This window comes from Pseudorasbora parva, chromosome 14 (assembly GCF_024679245.1).
Source record: "Pseudorasbora parva isolate DD20220531a chromosome 14, ASM2467924v1, whole genome shotgun sequence".
In the NCBI taxonomy this organism is placed as follows: domain Eukaryota; kingdom Metazoa; phylum Chordata; class Actinopteri; order Cypriniformes; family Gobionidae; genus Pseudorasbora; species Pseudorasbora parva.
Genome location: NC_090185.1, coordinates 2,353,097 through 2,371,461, shown reverse-complemented (window position 1 = coordinate 2,371,461; position 18,365 = coordinate 2,353,097). Strand labels below are relative to the sequence as shown.

The 18,365-nt window shown below is 40.8% G+C and overlaps 1 long non-coding RNA gene and 1 pseudogene across 2 annotated transcripts; both read right to left on the bottom strand.

The window, feature by feature from the left end:
- The window catches only part of LOC137040791 (zinc finger protein 208-like), an 85,405-nt pseudogene that overhangs the window by 46,823 nt on the left and 20,217 nt on the right, over window positions 1-18,365 (bottom strand).
- On the bottom strand, window positions 2,759-10,873 carry LOC137039913 (uncharacterized). Of its 2 annotated transcripts, XR_010897775.1 has the most exons (3): window positions 9,401-9,611; window positions 9,206-9,308; window positions 2,759-4,676 (listed from the first exon to the last, which is right to left on the bottom strand). It is a non-coding gene; the product is annotated as an uncharacterized lncRNA (long non-coding RNA). The 2 variants fall into 2 exon arrangements; XR_010897774.1 differs by having other exon boundaries at window positions 9,206-10,873.

Below are 18,365 nucleotides of genomic sequence, written 5' to 3'. Positions count from 1 at the left end.
AGAGGCAAACCAGACTCGATACAAGATTAAATCAATCAAAAGTCCCAGCCAATCAGAAGAGTGTCTGGGTGGGCTCTCTCCCAAATTGACTGACATAATTGTTTTTTTTAATAAAATACATGGAATCACAGAATACACTTGTTCATCATGAGTTATCCAATTTGTTTTCAGTAAGGCTATATCTATAAAAGGAAATATCAAATTCCCTTTACATTAAATAAAGTACATAATCTGCATTAATTATAGCCTACTTTGTAGGCAATGTTCCAGCCACAACAACACAGAAATAAAAAATATTTGTAAAAAACACGTAGAGAATCACCGTTGTGGCTGGTTAGAACAAAAAAAGAACGTTAACATGGAAGAGATATTTGATTAGGTTAGGTCACATTGAAGGTGTATAAAGGTACGTTCACACCAAATGCGAATAGAGCGTCTGGAGCGAATGATTTCCATGTTAAGTCAATGGAAAGGCGCGTTGACGCGCGTCTGGAGGTCCTGCGGCGCGTTAGACCTGTTTCGTGCGGCGCGATGGACGCGATTCCGCCTCATTTGCGCAAATAACATGAATTTGAAGCAAATTGAGCGTCTTCCGCGATACGCGCGAGTGGTGCTTTTTGTGCATTCACGCGTTTGAAGCGAATTCGCGTCTACGCCCGAGTTGAAAAATTTGAACTTTGGTGTCAATTCGTGCCGCGTTAACCAATGAGGAGCCTGCTTGCTGCTGCCACGTGATGAGAAACCCTGCATATAATGAAAAAAATACTGATATTCTGTCACTAAATGTAGTTTTAATGCTTTTCAGTTGATAATGTAGTTGTTTAAAGCTCAAATATGTGGTTTACCCAGGATGTTTTACTCATAGACAGAGCCTATTTAAACAGAACACTCTTGCGTTTTTGGAGTTGTGAGCTCCAGGCGATCTCCGGGCGCTCAGCGCTCGTTAACCCCGGCGAGAGCAGCCTTTCCTCGGCCAGTCCTTCTGGCGTTTGCCGCCGGCTCTGCTGTCTCTGTAGAGGTTAAACATGACATATACTTCGTCTTGTGTACATCTAATGGCCGATCTTTGGTCCAATTAATCTGTTGTTGCCTACCAAATCATTTTGACTGAGGGCAAAGTGAAGTTTCATAACTTTCATAACATAACTTCAAAATGTGCACGGGTCAAACTAGACGCGGTAGATGCGATTTTGACGCTCAATTCGCGTTTGGTGTGAACGTAGTGTAAGGCTGTTTCAGCATTTGCATAAATTTTTTATTATTATTTTTGAGTGTGTTGAGAAGTACTTTTAGAGGATTTTTGTCCACATTTTGTTAAGATATAGCCCAGAGTCCTGCAACGGGTCGGGTACCCGCATAAAAGTGGCTAAAACGGGTGGATTGTGACGTTTATAAAATTCACGGGCGGGGATGCGGGCGGATAATTAACTCTGTGCGGGCGGGTAGTAATGCGGATTAAAAATATTTACAATATTTCTGTGGCGAGGTGGACGAGCGAGCGAGCGGTCTCGAGTCCTCTGAGGGAGCTCGGAGGCATAGATCTGGAGAGATCACCAGACCTGGATTTGACGTTGAGTTGTGTTTACGTTTTATTATGTGTGTGAGCGTTGCAGATGTCCGTGAGGGGCTGCCCACGTTACTTTTAAAGTCTTTAAAATGTTCACCAGTTCCTGCCTCCTTCTTCCCCCATCGAACATATTGTAGGCTATTACAATTTCTATGTCCAAATTACCATTACACATACACGCAACAACGATATGCCATTTGACCCATCACGTCACCACCACTGCGACATTGAAACTTTTGTTGATGCCTCTCGTAGCCCAGAAGGAGGCTATATGAAATTGTTGACGAATGTTTAAAGGCACAGCCTGTTTCATTAGCCCATTCATGACGCTGTTGATGTTGAGAGAGGTGCAAGATAAAAAATAAAGCATTTTAATTTGAATGATTTTAGTGTGTGATTTATCGCGGGCACAGGTCGGGTAACGGGCCAAATATTAACAGGTCTGGGCGGATGCGGATTTAATTTTGATATATTCACCGGTCACGGGTCGGATTTGGTGCTAAACCTTGCGGGTACGGGTGGGGTCGGGTCTCCAAAAATGGACCCGCGCAGAACTCTGATATAGGCTAATGAGATTATTTGGGGATGTTGTTGTATGGCCAGAAGGACCCATGCCATACCCTAAGTTTTTGAGAGATGCCACCACTGTAAAACACCTCATTCTGGTTTGATCTCATGTGTTTTACGTTTGAAGCACTTTTTGCACCAAGAGCAGGTGATCAGTCTTCTTTTGGCATCTCTTTCTTTCTTGGTCACCTCTCTCAAGTCAAAAAGTAACATGGTAAAACATTAAAAAAATCAAAGGGATGAATGTGAAATAAAAATGCAGAGTCCTGCACGTGGGTGGGTCCCTGACGGGTGAGGTGACCGGCTAACAATTAAAATAATTTTGAGTACTATTTACGTGTCGGGTGCGGGTTGAAGGTGCGCTAGGCACAGATGGGCTGCGGGTCCAATAGCAAGGACTAAGTGTAAAAGGAGTGAATATAGTTTCTTTCTCTCTCCTTTGTTTTTAACTTCTTGTTGTTGGCTTATGTAACCGATAGCGCTAGTAGTGCGCCATAGCTACTCTTTTCTCTACGTATCTATCTGTCAGGATACACAGTAATGGACCAGAATACTAGGTTCGCTACAGAGGCCAAGAAATAAGGTAAAAATCACATCCAACACAGAAACCACAGACCAAGAAAATGACTTTAACCAAATTATATTCTTTACCTGCAGGAAATTGAATAAATGTACATTAAAGAAAATTGTAGTAAAACAAGACAAATATAATCATATAAATAGTATTTCCCTTTAAGAAACATGTTTGAGCTCCTTTGTAGTTATTTTATCTAATTATATACACTCACCTTAAGGACTGTTAGGAAAACTATACCAATACGGTGTTTGACCCCCTTTCTCCTTCAGAACTGCCTTAATTCTATCTGGCATTGATTCAACAAGCTGCTGAAAGCATTCTTTAGAAATGTTGGCCCATATTGATAGGAGAGCATCTTGCAGTTGATGGAGATTTGTGGGATGCACATCCAGGGCACGAAGCTCCCGTTCCACCACATTCCAAAGATGCTCTATTGGGTTGAGATCTGGTGACTGTGGCGGCCATTTTAGTACAGTGAACTCATTGTCATGTTCAAGAAACCAATTTGAAATGATTCGAGCTTTGTGACATGGTGCATTATCCTGCTGGAAGTAGCCATCAGACGATGGGTACATGGTGGTCATAAAGGGATGGACATGGTCAGAAACAATGCTCAGGTAGTCTGTGGCACTTAAACGATGCCCAATTGGCACTAAGGGGCCTAAAGTGTGCCAAGAAAACATCCCCCACACCATTACACCACCACCACCAGCCTGCCCAGTGGTAACCATGCATGATGGATCCATGTTCTCATTCTGTTTACCATCTGAACGTCTCAACAGAAATCGAAACTCATCAGACCAGGCAACATTTTTCCAGTCTTCAACTGTCCAATTTTGGTGAGCTTGTGCAAATTGTAGCCTCTTGTTCCTATTTGTAGTGGAGATGAGTGGTACCCGGTGGTAGCCCATTCGCCTCAAGGTTGTGCGTGTTGTGGCTTCACAAATGTTTTGCTGCATATCTCGGTTGTAACGAGTGGTTATTTCAGTCAAAGTTGCACTTCTATCAGCTTGAATCAGTCGGCCCATTCTCCTCTGACCTATGGCATCAACAAGGCATTTTCTCCCACAGGACTGCCGCATGCTGGCTGTTTTTCCCTTTTGACACCATTCTTTGTAAACCCTAGAAATGGTTGTGCGTGAAAATCCCAGTAACTGAGCAGATTGTGAAATACTCAGACCGGCCTGTCTGGCACCTACAACCATGCCACGCTCAAAATCGCTTAAATCACCTTTCTTTCCCATTCTGACATTCAGTTTGGAGTTCAGGAGATTGTCTTGACCAGGACCACACCCCTAACACATTGAACCAACTGCCATGTGATTGGTTGATTAGATAATTGCATTAATGAGAAATTGAACAGGTGTTCCTAATAACCCTTTAGGTGAGTGTATTTGTCGACTTTGGTATTTAAATAGTCTTTTTAATAATAATAATAGTAATTTATTTAAATTATTGCTGTTTAGTTTGATGTCTCTTTCTAACTTCTATTGTTTTGAAGCTTTGACTCCTATTACCTTGCATTAGAACCCTTAACTCACAAAATAAAATACAATTTCAATAAACAGATTGCTTTGAGAAAAAAACAACAGTTTAACTGAAAATAAAACTTAACAGTAATTCACTGTAGATGAACAGTTCTCAGTCCGTGGAACGTGAAGAAAAAAAGAAAGTAGTCATTTGAATCCAAGTGATGAATCAAATGAATGCAAAGTCTCTTGGTGTACTCGTTGTGCAAATGTCTTGTGGTGTAACGTTCAATAGTGTAACAAACAGTTCAGTGCAATGTTGCGGCAATCGGTGAGAAATACCAATGAAGCTGAAAGGATTCCACTTGCAACAGCAGAGAAGGTACAGATCACTTGATGAATCGCAGAAGTTCATCTGATCTCTTTCAGGGTTCTAAGGTGGGTGGCACACCATCTCAGGATCACATCTTATTCCAGACTCTCAAAAAAACGTGACCTGTTTATACAAACAGTGCCGTGAACATCATAAGCAATTAATATGACATTTAAACTCAACACATCTTTCATACATCGACTCAAATGGTGTAAAATACTTTTGAGCACTCTTATCACTCAATACCTAACAAATCATTTACATAAATTATAATATTCTGCTGATTTAGGCCTGTCACGATCAATTTTGCTGGACGATAAATTGGCCAAGAAATGATTGCGATAAACGATAATATTGTTGTTCTGAGACCATTTTCATCTAAAATTAATGATAATTGCATAATGCAGGAACACCTTTTCAAAGATCAATTAACTTTTATTTCTAAATACTATCTAACACTGAAAACATTTTAAATATCCACAATAAAAAATAAATAAAAAAAGCAATGGACTCTCAGTCTGTTTACAAAAAAAAAAATCAAATTGATGAAAACAATTATCAATGGATAATTGTGTTTTAGGTGAATATTAGGGGTGGCACGATTCACAAAACCCATGTACAGTTTGTATCACGATTTTAGGGTCACGGTTTTCGGTTCTTGTTGTTGTTTTTCTTTTAATTGTTAACACTCCAGAAATTTACCTTAAGTTTAAAGGTCCCGTTCTTTGCGATTCCATCTTTCAAACTTTAGTTAGTGTGTAATGTTGCTGTTAGAGCATACATAATACCTGTAAAATTATAAAGCTCAAAGTTCAATGCCAAGAGAGATATTTTATTTAACAGAAGTTCCCTTTCAAAGCCGACAGCGAGTGGCCGGTTTGGACTACACCGCTGCACTTCCTGCTGTGATGACGTCACTAGAACCGTTTGTTGACTAAAGCTCCGCCCACAAGAACACGCAGAATAGGGGGCGTGGTCTCGTTGCTCTCCCGCGTGGAGAAGAGCGCGCATTCAGCGCTTGCATCGCCCCGTTATGGTAAGAGGCGGGACCTTTCCGGGCAAAGTGCGCTAAGCTACTGTCCAATCGGAGGGACTTCATAGAACAAGGAAATTATCAGGCCGTTATTAGGACAGAGGAAACAGCGCTGTACAGATCAGTCAACTGTGGGAAAAATACTGTGTTTTTTACACGCGAAACATGAACTCATGTTATATTGCTCACTGTAAACATAATCAACGCTTCGAAAACACGCGAAGAACGGGACCTTTAATTATCCACAAAAATGTTATATGTAATCGTGCACAAATTGAACTCGACTTGACCATCTCTTGAGGACAGCTAGGGGAGATTTTGATACAGCAAGAGAGAAGACATTGATGACATGCTTTTCATTTATTTGGCAAAAAAAAAATTTTTTTTATTGCTATCTCTACAGGAACTTAGGTGCCTTTTTAGCACACAAAGATTGAACTGAAGAATTATCTTGCATTTATCAAACTGCCAACTTCAGTGTAGCTTTAAGCCTTGTTTCGACGCGAGGGTGCGCTCTGCAAAAATGACGTCAAAGCGGAGTGCGATACCCCATTTGGCTTGGCGAAATTTTGTAACTTTGTGTGTGGCTCCGCAACCATAGAAGCACAAGTTCCAGGTGAATCTGGCCAAGCATGACGTCTTCTCACGCCGATGTCATGAATTAATCCTGTCCGCCTGTGAAATCGTGTCCACTTAGGAATTTTCCAACATGATGTTTGGAAATATTAACGCTTTTTTCTCTTCAGGTACTAATTTGCATTAAAAACAAGGAATTAGGGTGCGTTCATACTTTTAGTTTGGTTCGTTTGGTCCGGACCAAAAAACACGAATATAGTCCTGGTCCGCTTAGCGTTCACACGGGCATTTATAACAGCGAACCTAAAGTTACCGAACCAAAGGCTCAGGGAGACGCTCACAACCTGATTGGTCGGCTTACATGACGTAGGAGCTGCTTACCGAACATTCAGAACAATGCTGAGTGCTGGATTAAACGCCATCATTTTATGCGTCTACATATGGCATTATTTTTACCCACTGAGAACTCATGAAGAGCTCATAAAATGTTCAAAACATTCAAAACAGCTCCAGGGTTTCCTCCGTTGTGCAGAAAAGAGACGGCCGTTCTGTCGTCTGTACCGACTAAAGGCGGGCGTACACGGTGCGATTTTTGCTGTCGTACGAACTCGCAGATGATTTTTTTTCTCGGGAGAAATCGCGTGGACATCGTGGATGCTCGTATGGTCGCGGCTCGCACCGTGTGAGAGGAACTACGAGACGAGCCTAACATGTTAAGAGCACCTCCGACCTTACGATAATTTTTAAACATGTTTAAAAAGTTCGGGGAGTCTGCCCGATTTTTACCAGCATATGACTGTCCCCTATTGCCAAATCATGCACAAGCACGTCACATACGCTCAATCTATATGATTATTATTAGCTCAGTGGCTGCCACATACTGCGTTCACACACACACACACACTTTCTCTCTCACGTGCACTCTTCTCTCTCCCTCTGGTTGTTTCGGTTAAAAGGAATGGCTGTTCTCTGCTTTTCAACAAATCATTTTCACACCTTTTTTCTTTTTTTTTGTATCTGAAGCTTTAGCAGCAACATTGAAAGCTCCGGTGTCTGTGTTACATGAAAACTCGTGTGATCGCGGCCGGCTCGCGGTGCAAACAGTCGTGCCGTGTACCAGCTGATTTGATGCGATGATCAAATTAAATGACTCGTAGCGTCTGCAATATCTCACGACCTTCCGAGTGTCCGAATTCGCACAGTGTACGTCTGCCTTAATGGGCAACAGGTCCTCTCATGAGAAGAACCAGGTCTGCTTTTTGTGCGTTTCTTCTAGCATTTTCGAAACATGCTCGTCGGACCAAATATTGATGAGGCTCCGCCTCATGAGGCTCTCGGTCCGCTTGTTTGGTGCGCACCAGGGTTCGGATGGCAGCGTTCACATATGTTCAAATGAACCGCACTAAACGAGCAACCGCACCAGTGATCGTTTTAATCTAACCAAACATGACAAGTGTGAACGCACCCTTAAAGTCAAGTAACGTGTGAGTTTAAGTAGTTTAACAGGGCAAATCATGTGTCGGGTAGCCTGTGGGATGTGTATCAGCGCTCTATGTACATGACGAGAAATTAATAAAGCCTATAAGCCTAGAGTGGAGAAAAATGCAAAAGTTGCTGTGTGTACATACGTGCATGTGTGTGTTAAAATGTTAAGAGGCACATTAAGTTGATGTTTCAGTTCTACACAAGCAAAAAAAGATTTTTTACTTAAACTGTTGTCCTCATGAGAAAAAAAATGCAAGGAGCTAAAAATGAAATTGAACACTGTCCATATACTGTAACTGCACGTGAAAAATGTAAAGGTTTTGGGGCACTTAAAAAAATAATTTGGCGTCTAACTTTTCCCTTATAGAAGCCAATGGCTCCTTAATTTATTTATTTTGTCTGGAGCCCTGCGATGTTTGATATGAAGTGACATTTGAATACACTAGGACTTAATAAGGGATATAATGAGCTACAAACTAAAAGTATTAAAAGAAGCTGCGTCCTGCCATACATGCCCAGGAGACTAGCCAGATCCTTTTACCTCAGTACTTTTCACTGACCACTGACGCAGATCAGCCCACATAGAAATGTTATTTACTGCACATAGCACAATTAACCTTTAAAGTTACAGCTGAATCCATGTAGTAACACAGCTAATTACCAACATCGTTCCATTGTTGTTAATTACAGGAGAACTGCTGGTCAGTGTAGGATTTTCTGTAGATACTTTGAAATATGTATTGCGAAATTCTCAATGTCTTACAACGGTATTGTCCATATTGCTTACCAACATTTATTAAAATAATATATCTCTAAACTTTGATTCAGTTGGTTTACTCTTGTAATTGTGCATGTTGTAGGCTACTCAGGTGTTGCATAAAGTAACAATTATTGTTGTATGTAATAACCGTAGTTCACAAAAAAATGATTGTCATAATGGGAGCAATAACATGCTTAACATATTGTGAATTGTTTAAATTGATAAACTAAGTATACCCAAATCATAATCTAATGTCAATAATAGAATAAATGAAAACAATTATATACAGGTGCACAAAATACAACAGGATTATTTATTTATTTATTGTATAAATATTAAAGCATTAACACATAAACGAGATATGCTTGATTTTAAAACCTATAATTTCTAGTATACGAAGCATCTGATTTGCAAGTTAAAGTTTATTTTAAACAAAAAATCAAAACGTGGTGTTGTAAGAATGCATAACACCCAGTCGAGTATAAACATCTCCACGGGCACGCGCGCAGTCAGCGACAGGCACGAGGAAAACAAACAAGCATGCAAACAGAAATTATCGCTCGCGGAAAACTTTTCGAGCTCTTTTTTTATTTATTTTTATCGTGCGATTAATTAATTTATTGAATATCGCGACAGGCCTATGATTTGCATTTTTAGTTCTTCAGAAATACAGTTACAATACATAACATACCATTTAAACAATAAATGCAGAAATCGCATAAAACACTTCAAAGGCTTAATATAACTCATTAGCAAGTCATTTTACAGAATCAAACATTATATTATTTTGGAACTCACCAAATCCGGGGAGGGGGTTACAAAACAGAAATAATCCAAAATGTCAGACTCTACAGGCCTCACAATCGGCTATCATCCACGTGAAAAATCACCAATCACCACGCTAAAATGACCCAAATAACCTTTATATAAGGGTTACAACGTCACATAACAGATTATTTATACATAACAAACAAGGATGACTGATCTATTTGCCTTTTTGTCTGCTCCGTTTACACCCGCAATCTGCGATGTGTGTGTGTGCTCTCTCCTCGATTACTTCGTCTCATCTCAGTGACGTCACGCACAGCGCACGTACTTAAAGGGTAACCCAACCCCTGTTTAGTACCCAACTCCACCCACTGGCAATATTTGACAAATGCTCGAAAAGTGGGCTCACACTTCAATTATCAACATGATTTTGATCATTTTAAATGTTAACATTTTTGGTCACATATTCATTCAGCATTTTGAATAAAAATATAATATTTACAATTTATATATTTATTAAAGGGGGGGTGAAATGCTGTTTCATGCATACTGATCTTTTTACACTGTTAAAGACTTGGAATCCCATACTAAACATAGACAAAGTCTCAAAAGTTAAGGAGGACGTTTGATGGGAGTATTTCTTTGTCAAAAATACTACTTCCGGTTAGTCATAAGTTTCGGCAAGTTTTTTGAGATCATGCGTCCCCTTTGACGTTAATGGGGGCGGAATTTTCTTGTATGGGCCGTACGGACAATTCTACCGGAAGAGCGTGTGAGAGAGAGAGAGAGAGAGAGAGAGAGAGAGAGAGAGAGAGAGAGAGGGAGAGAGGGAGAGAGGGAGAGGGAGAGAGAGAGAGAGAGAGAGAGAGAGAGAGAGAGAGAGAGAGAGAGAGAGAGAGAGAGGGAGAGAGCGAAAGCAACAGGCTACGCCCATCAAAGCGCTGGCTTGTAGGATGCGCTGCACAGGTGATGTGCACAATTACAATGTCACCAAAAAAGTGCGTTTTTGGTTGCCAGACCAAGACAGTCCTGCACAGATTCCCCCAAAAACCCCGCGGTAAGGCAACAGTGGATGGAATTTGCTTTTCCGGCTCAGCAACTGAGTTGCGCGAATGTTTATATGTTCGCTGCATTTCGGTGCCGACTGTTTCATAAACAAGGCCCAGCTCGACGCCGGATTTTCCCAATCGCCTAATGCTGAAGGATGGAGCAGTCCCAACGATAAAGGTCCCAACGTTAGAACCGCAGGCGGTGAGTTAGACTGCTTCAAATGTCTGTGTTTATGCTCATCAAGTAGCCCAAACATGATCACGTATAGTTACTATATATATTACTATATATAGAAATTGATCAATGGAGCATGCGATGTGTAGTGCGTGTACATTTGTTTAGCTGGCCACTATATGTGTAACTTTATGTTTGTGTATTGTAAAAGCACTCCAAACAACAATACACAAAGAGTGGGGAAATATGTTGAACTAAATAAGCGCGCTTCTTCATTCAAATGCGCTACTATTCCGTGTCTTTCTATGTAAACACTAACTTAGCCTGCCGTGCAAAACCAGTCCGCTTACTGTCTACACAAACCACGCGTAAACACACACACACACGTGCACAACTGCACTTCCCACATGTACACCTTCAAAGACAAAAATACGACGATATAATTCAAGTATAAATATGTAAATAAGTCGCTAAGCATATTATATAGTTAGTGTATAACTTGTAGCACATAGAGACGTCCTGCTCTAGTCGTTTTTGCTGCTGCTCCTGTTCAACTGCAGCCTCTGGGTCTGATTCCGGATCATAGATGTATGGCTGTATCTGATTAAAAGCCATATTTTTATTTTGAATAAAGTTTTTTTCCCGCTGTTAGGGATGAGACAGCTTTACGACGCACTCGACTCAACACACAGCGCGCTGCTGCACACGTCATTATTTAGCTCCGCTCACACGATACGCCCCCACCCGCTCGGCTTTTTTCGGAAAGACTCGGAACAGCGCATCTTTCTTATATAATTATTAAAAAAATAAAGACTTTTCGGAGATATGCAGGATGCAATGCTACTCTATAGGTACTCAAGATTGACATGACACTGACTGAAACTGAGTGTTTCACCCCCCCTTTAATTTTTTCTGAAAAGCCTCAAGCTTTTCTTAACAGCGTGTTGCTTACATTACATGAAATAAAAATAAATGTTTTTTGTGTACTTTGTGTGGGAAATTGATTGTAGGTGCGGGTGGGGTTGCAGTTTTAGTAAGTGGGATGGGTACAGAATTTAATAAGTGTTTCTGTAGGATATCAGGTCGGGTGTGCTGTTCAGACTGCGGGTTTTTAGCGAACCGTACCATAAGATGAGATCGAACCGTACCCAGACCACCTCCCGAGATGGTCTCGCCCAGAGTATGTGAGTGGAGGGGAGCGGCGTCAATTTCCCCTCCACGCTCTATGCCAGGGGCCTATAAATGCATTGATTAGCTGTTTCAGGTGTGTTTGATTGGGGTTAGAGCTAAACTCTGCAGGACAGTGGCCCTCCAGGACCGTAATTGAGGACCCCTGCTCTATGCATTCAAGAATCACTCAGCTCCGCTCCACTCCACTTTAACCGCTAAAGTATTTAAAGGTGCACTATGCAACTTTTCATCCACTGGAGAGTGCCTATTCTAAACGGATCACGGGACTTTTATTATGACGGGACGGGACACAGTCTCCGGGCGCTTTTTCCGGTCAGGTAAAAATCTCAGATACATTTAATGGGTCCTGCCCACTGTGCGATTTTTCAAAATCCTTTGCGAATGTCCCTTGTCAGACTACGAACATGATCCCCGTGTCACACTGTAAGATCTCAGTTGTCATTAATGTCAGACTGCACGATAGTTTAGGCGCGCTAAAAATGGACGCGCGCAAGAAATCTCACCCGGAGCTTTATATCATCAATCAATGACGCGTTCAGTGACAGTGAGCTGCATTACACGCGGGACTGAAATGTTGGCTACAAATAAATTTCTAGCTCTCGTTTTGGTCATAGTTTTTGTCTTGAAAAACTGAGATATTTGACTGTTGTCGTAGGAGAAGTCACACTGCAGGATTCTGTGCCAAATCTTCTGACACTGCCAGAATTTCATCTGAGGTAAAATTTGATCGCAGAGCTCATTAATCGGCGGCCGGAGAACATGTCAAACTAACGACCAAAGACGTCAGATTTTAGCCTAGGATCAGAGGAATCTTTTAGGATTTCCTAAATTTGTCTCAGACGGCCAAATCGTGGCCAAAATCGCACAGTGTGCACCTGGCTTAAGGGGCCAAGGGCTTCGGCCATCCGTCCTCTCTCTTCCCTGAACTGAAACGAAGTAGTGGGCTGTACTTTCCACACGATTGACATCAGGTTCAAGTACGCCAGGTTGGCTGGTGGTTATGTTGCCCGCCCACCGCCTCCCATGGCCGAGACTGGTATTACGACACCTGTCGGGCCGGGGCTAGTAATGCTACTGCTAATTAAGGTTGATATCTCGGCAGCACTATAACTTGACATTTTTTTAATGACATCATCGCCCTTATTTCTTCTTTCTTTTGATGCGTGTAGTTCATTTTTTTGTATATTATTTAACTCAATTTTTACACATGGCACCTTTACGTAAGCTCTGAAATATCATGATAAAGTTCGGTTTATAACCTGCATTAACTGAACAAAATTATAAAAAATAAACAATGAGATTAGGAGCCTAGTTTCAACGTGGTTTATTGGAACATTAGTGTGCATTCGACCCCCACTATATGCCAAACCTACAGGCTTTATCAGCATTAAAAGTTAAATATCACTGATGCTTTTTGCAGTGCTAATTTTGTTTGGAAGTTTGGAAAAACATTAATCTTCATCAGTTATTTTAATCTACGGATCAATACAGATTTCTTGTCATTCAAAATCAGATAAAGACTGTAAGCAGGTAAGCACTACAAGATGTGTTTGAATGCATTAGAGAGAACGATTACGTGTGAATAAGTGCTATTCAGTATGTAGAAGGTAAAAAAAAAAAAAATTCCTTAAACTTTAACATCCCGCTCATGCCCGTCGCCGTGATCCATCTGTATATCAAGCTAGTTGTTTAGCTTCTGTGTGAGTTCTGAACACTGCACTTTGCTTATTTAAATCTTTTCGTTTCTACACATATTAGCCTACATATTCCTCATGTCTGTGAGGCAAGCCTGCTGAGTTTCAGTTTATTTGAGACGTGCTCCAATAATAAGTATATGGGCGAAGTCTCCACCCCCTAGGACCAAAGGGGGCGGAGTTACAGTGGGGGTGCAAAACCATATCTCGAAAAGGGGAGGAGCAATCTACTGTATCTTTCAAAAATATTAGAAAAGGCAGTGTCTTCCAATTGTTCCTTTTTTTAGAAAGAAATTGTATCTGTGAGATCCTCTGCTTAATATCATTAATTCATCCTTGACATTAGGATATGTACCGAAAACTTTTAAGTTGGCTATGATTAAACCACTTATTAAAAAAACGCAACTTGATCCTAAACAATTAGTCAATTACAGGCCAATCTCGAATCTACCGTCTCTGTCAAAAATACTAGAAAAGGCCGTGTCTTCACAACTATGCTCCTTTTTAGAGAGAAATGGTATATGTGAGGATTTCCAGTCAGGATTTAGACCGTATCATAGTACTGAGACTGCTCTAATTAGAGTTACAAATGATTTACTCTTATCATCTGATCGTGGTTGTATCTCTCTATTAGTGTTACTCGATCTTAGCGCTGCATTCGATACTATCGATCACAAAAAATGTTTGAATAGCTTTGAAAATTATGTTGGCATTAGTGGAACTGCTCTGGCATGGTTTAAATCGTATTTATCTGACCGTTATCAGTTTGTAGCAGTAAATGAAGAGATGTCACACCGATCACAAGTTCAGTATGGGGTACCGCAAGGCTCAGTGTTAGGACCGTCGCTCTTCACCCTGTATATGCTACCACTGGGAGATATCATTAGGAAACATGGCGTTAGCTTTCATTGTTATGCTGACGATACTCAGCTCTATATTTCCTCACATCCTGACGAAACCTACCAATTCACAAGATTAATGGAATCTATAGCTAATATAAAAAATTGGATAAATAGTAATTTCCTGCAACTTAATTCAGGTAAAACTTAATTTTTTAATTATTGGACAAAAAAATCCACCTTCAGACAATATTGTCTAAATCCTTGTTTATACTCGACACGTCCGCTTGAGCACGAGGGTCTGCACGGCAAAAATTACGTCAAGGCGGAGGGGGCAGTCGTGCGCGTTGGGTCCACAAGACGCCATTTCGCCTGGCGGTTCGCAGCAGATTTTTTGTAACTCTGCGCGCAGCCCCGAGTTTGCACATACAAATGAGTTGCTTATATTTACTAAATGAGCCTACAACAGCAGAAATAAGCCATTTTAAATAAAGATCCATGTTTAAGCAAATAAAGAAATAAATCACTACACTGAAGTTTAGTGAAATTAGGAAATATTTAAGAGATCGTTAATTCAGTGCATATTTTGTTCTCCTGTAACAAGAAATAATATCAAGTCAAGTATAAACGCCTCGTCAGTTTGGGGAGGAGCGCGCGCAGTTAGCGGAGGCTCGCGCAGCGGGGCCAGACGAAAGTATAAACAAGGCTTAACAGCCCTCGTTGTCAGTGAAGAACCTGGGTGTGCTCTTTGATACCAATCTTTCATTTGAAAGCCACGTTTCTAGCATCTGTAAAACTGCATTCGACCATCTTAAAAATATATCTAAATTACAGCATATGATTTCAATGCAAAATGCTGAACAGTTAGTCGATGCGTTCATGAGCTCAAGGCTAGATTATTGTAATGCTCTACTGGGTGGTTGCCCTACTCGCTTAATAAACAAACTCCAACTAGTCCAAAACGCTGCAGCTTGAGTTCTTACTAGAACCAGGAAGTATGATCATATTAGTCCAGTTCTGTCAACACTGCACTGGCTCCCTATTAAACATCGCATACATTTTAAAATCTTGCTTATTACTTACAAAGCACTAAATGGTTTAGCTCGCCAGTACTTAAGCGAGCTCTTAGCACATTATACTCCATCACGTCTATTGCGGTCTCAAAACTCTGGCCAGTTGATCATACCTAGAATATCTAAATCAACCCCAGGTGGTCGATCCTTTTCCTATTTAGCACCTAAACTCTGGAATAGTCTTCCTAGTATTGTTCGGGAAGCAGACACACTCTGCCAGTTTAAATCTAGACTAAAAACGCATTTCTTTCCTATGGCATACACAGAACATTTTTAACTTACCAAATCATTGACTGATTGTTAGGCTGCATTAACTAAGGCCCTGTCCCAAATGGCACACTAAACCCTCACGGTCTTCCTTTTGAGTCTGCACTTTCACAACATAATGACGCTTTGACTGCCGGGTAGAAGTCCACTACATAGCTCTCAAACTTGCAGGCTCAGCTGAAGTGCGCATCAAGGGTGCATAGCAGCCGCAAAGAGGGCGCTCACGAGCACCCTTCTATAAGGTTAAATGACAAATGGGACACTCTATGGTCTTGTGGACTTAACAGACATGCAAGACCAAAAGTGCACATGAAGTGTGTCATTTGGGACGGTCTAGGTCAGCCGGAACCGGGAACACTTCCCATAACACCTGATGTACTCGTTACATCATAAAAAGAGTGGTATCCACGCTAATGTTAGTCTCTGTTTATACAGAGGTGTACAGCAGTCAGCCAGAGCCAGGCCGTGTCCGGATCGGATGGTGGATCTGCGCTTAGAGATGACTAACGCATCCCTGGAGAAGCTGCTGTCAACTGGGATCTCCTCTAAATTTGCCTCGCCGGCACGTCATCCTAAATAAACCCATCTCAAGCCCGAAGACTCTGATCCTTCAAATATTCATATTCTTGTGTAATCGACTGGTCATCCTCAATAAAACCATCACTTGCGTGATACCCAGAAATGTTTAATATTCCGATCTAATATGATAATCTTACACTGTTTGTTAATAGGCCAGAGGAGAACTGGCACCCTGACTGAGTCTAGTTTCTCCCAAGGTTTATTTTTCTCCATCATGCCCTGATGGTGTTTTGGTTCCTTGCTACTATCCCCTTTGACTTGACTTGCTCAGTTAGGGACACAAAAATTGTATAAAAACACTATATAAAGAAAGTTAATTGATTATTTTTTAATATGCTTGCATGGAGAAAATGAACAACTGAAACTCGTCCCACATGCAGTGCAGTGATACGGTTTATCTTGAGTGAGGATCCTCTCATGTGTTTTCAAGTCTCCTGACCGACCAAATGTTTCATTGCAGTGTGAACACTTCTACGGTTTCTTCAGTGTGGATCCTCTCATGTTTTTTCAGGGCTCTTGAATCACTGAATCTCTTGTCGCAGTGTGAACACTTGTAAGGTTTCTCCCCTGTGTGGATCCTCTCGTGTGTTTTCAGATGTTCTGACCGACCGAATGTCTTGTCACAGTGTGAGCACTTGTAAGGTTTCTCTCCAGTGTGGATCCTTTCGTGAGTTTTCAGATTTACTGACCGGCTGAATGTCTTGTCACAGTGTGAACACTTGAAAGGTTTCTCTCCAGTGTGGATCCTCTTGTGAACATTCAGATGTGATGACCGACTGAATCTCTTGTCGCAGTGTGAACACTTGTACGGTTTCTCTCCAGTGTGGATCCTCTCGTGTTTTTTCAGGGTTCCTAAATCACTGAATCTCTGGTCACAGTGGGAGCACTTGTAAGGTTTCTCTCCAGTGTGGGTCCTCTCATGTGTTTTCAGATGTTCTGACTGACTGAATATCTTGTTACAAAGTAAACACATATAAGGTTTCTCTCCAGTGTGAATTCTCTGGTGTATATTCAAACCTGCAGTTGTAATAAAACCCTTCCCACACTCAAAACACACATGAACCTTTTCACCTGTATGTCTTTTCTGGTGAATTTTTAAATTTTGCAGCTGTGAAAAACTTTTTCCACACAAAGAACATGAATGTGGTTTCACCTCTGAATGAACAGTCAGGTGCATCCTCAAGCCTGTAGCACACACAAATGTTTTGCCACATTGATCACATGTGAAAGGTCTCTCTCCAGTGTGGATCTTCATGTGTTCCTTCATACTCTGTTTGAATAAGAAACTCTTTCCACATTGATCACACGTGAAAGGTCTCTCTCCAGTGTGGATCCTCATGTGTTCCTTGAGAACATGTTTGAATACAAAAGTCTTTCCACACTCATCACATGCGAAGGGTCTCTCTCCAGTATGAACCCTCACGTGTTCCCTAAGGTGCCCTTGTTGAATGAAACTCTTCCCACACTGATCGCATGTGAATGGTCTCTCTCCAGTGTGTATCCTTATGTGATCCTTGAGATTACATTTGTGTGTGAAACTCTTCCCACAATGGTGGCAGGTAAAACATTTCCGGCCTTTTCTTTTCATTAAAGAAATCTTTTCAGTCTGCAAGACAGTTTTTTCTTCAGTTCCCTCCTCTTCACTCTCCTCATTCTCCAGCATCTTGTCTGTAAAATAAAAAGTTACATTTTATATAATCGACATCTGCATTATACTATAAATTCCATTTATGTGCCTGGATTACCATTCCATCTCGCAAATCATGAAATTAGCCCATGATTTACTCACCCTCAAGTCGTAAGTGTGTATGGCATTATTCTTTCAGATGAACACAAAGTTATATTAAAAATATCTGCAATTTGAATATGGTCTAGAGGAAGCTAGATAATTTACTTTATAATGTGTTAAATATATATTAAATGTGGATATTTTACTTACAAACGCATCGCTTTGCTGTGCTTCAAAGGGCCTTTATTAATCCCCTGCAGACGTGTGGATTACTTTTATAATGGATGAAGGCACTTTTTCGGGGTTAAAATTTTAGGCTGCCATTCATTGCCATTATAAAGCTTGGATTAGCCAGGACATTTTTTAATATAACCCCGGTTGTGTCCGTCTAAAAGAAGAATGCCATATATACATTGGCTTGAGGGTGAGTCATTCATGGACTTATTTTACTTTTTGGGTGAATTTTGAAGTTATAAATGGGACATCCCTTTATCTGCAAAGATGAATTTTCTCCTGTCGTACTGCAGATTTTTAACTTTTTTAAATTACGAATTTATAGTTACAGATAGCAGAATAAATTTTAAATTGACTGAT